This window comes from Neodiprion virginianus, chromosome 6 (genome assembly GCF_021901495.1).
Source record: "Neodiprion virginianus isolate iyNeoVirg1 chromosome 6, iyNeoVirg1.1, whole genome shotgun sequence".
In the NCBI taxonomy this organism is placed as follows: domain Eukaryota; kingdom Metazoa; phylum Arthropoda; class Insecta; order Hymenoptera; family Diprionidae; genus Neodiprion; species Neodiprion virginianus.
In genome coordinates this window covers 7,678,586-7,680,729 of record NC_060882.1, presented here as the reverse complement: position 1 = coordinate 7,680,729, position 2,144 = coordinate 7,678,586, and positions in this window count along the sequence as shown.

Sequence of the window (2,144 nt, the reverse complement as noted above, 5' to 3'; positions counted from 1 at the left end):
TATACACTCCGTGCTCCGATATATAACCGATGCCGCCGCACGTACCAGCCTCTGATAAGAACGTGCGAGTGCCCGTTAAACTCCGCGAGCGATGATCGAAAGGGGCGTGTATCAACCCCGATTTGGCAAATTTGCATTGCCCGAAAATCGGCGATTTTTGATAGACATTTATTTCCGGTATCGAGAAAATTATTCGGGAATCTATTTAGAGCAGGCTCGATTCGGACGTTCCGAAGACGTTTTCAAAGCCGTAAACACGCGTTCAAACATTCGTAACGACTCGCTTGCGAGGATTGAATTTTTTATTCAACATTTTGCAGTTATCAGCAAGAGGAAAAATGTCGAACAATTGAATAAAAAGGAAATTGTTCTCTTCGAGTAAATCCGAATGTCCGGATTACGGGATTATATAATTATATGATTCCTTGTCGCCTCTTGGATTTTGCGGCCCGCATTAGGGCGTGATAAATAAAGAACCCTGTATTATCAATCGCGTTCTTTTTATTTATACCAGTAATACGAGAGTTTAGAATTTTATCAAATCCAACCAAATTGTCGAGCACATTTTTTGGGTCCGAAAATATGCAATTTTACAGATAATCAAACAATAATTATCTGTTTTCAAGGATTGAAAATACTTGACCGACTTCTTTTCGTAATTTTGATTTTGAAGTAGAGTTCCACCAGGTAGCGGACCTGGAGCGCAGGAACCAGGAGGTAGAGAACCCGGTACTCGAAATTCGCGGAGAGCGATTTTCTGTTTCCAGACTGAGGAATTCGGCTGGCTGATTTTCCTCGTCGACGATTACTATAGATCGATGACGTCGAGAAAAAAAAATTTTGGGTCACGTCACTTTCTGAACATCCAAACTTTGGGTTCGAACTTTAATACTATGTAATATGATGCGTGATGTATGATGTAAGATGTATGATATTCCTGATCTAAACGCGACCAATTCTCGGCCCCTCTTCGAACTTCACGAAAATTAATCTGCGGTTTGAGAACCGCGAAACCGCTAATTCCTCAAGCAATCAGATTCCATCCGACGATCGGACAATCGGATAAATTACGGAGAAATAAAACACGAGTGTATGTCAGAAATGTTTTAGGTACGAAAATTATTCAATTGGCTTGAAATTTAGGGGATTATACATGTTTGTTTCTTGGTATATTTATTTATTTTTTTTCATTACTCGACGTTCGATAATTTCTGGATTAACAATCGATCGATCGAAATTTCGATGATTCACCGGAACTTTCTGATTCTATCTGAAATTCGTCATTTTTCACGAATATATGACACTGCAATGTACAGCGATTTAAACCGAACCACTGCCAGCTACCATTAACAATATTGGCAGTCCAGCTCTGCAGATGTAGAAAAAATCGTATCAGACTGCATGAAAAATGCGCATTGCTAGTAACGTATCGAGTATAACACGTATTTCCGCATTCGCATAAAGCAGCCGGGAACTCCCGATGCATCAAAGGTCCGATGCCTCGCAGAAAATGCGGCACTGGTCGTAAAATCATATACCTGTACAATATCTAGATATATACGCATATGCATTTCTGAAAATTAGTTGCAGGTATGATACCTCGTCCGATTGCACCGATCTTTTATATTCAAACACGCACGGTACGTTCCACGATTTTGAAAAATATCGTATCACGGATGTAAAGTTGAATGGGACGAAAAAAGAAAAAGAAATAATACGTAATATTCAATAAATATAATAAAAAATAGAGATTAAACTATAATAATGCAGCCGTGAAGAATGTATGGCGTGTATCGATTTCAATAAACCGGTGAAATATTTATAATTACGATTTATTTGGTTCTTCCGATACGTGATTTAATAATATAAATTGTACACGTGTAAATGTACAATTTCACCGCATTTACAGAGAGAAAAATTGTTATGTCGATCGAACATTGACAGTGATAATTTTGGTCAGTTTTAAAGAATGGCCTGCATTTTTGAAACGACACCGAAGAAGAAGAAGAAGAAGAAGAATTACGGATCATTTTAAATTCCCGGCTTCTTACCTCGATCTGTTATCCAGTGTAGTAAAGTGTACTGGAATTCAAACCCGCAGCCTGTAGCCTCAAGCCTGCCGTACACTTTCGCAAATATTTTTC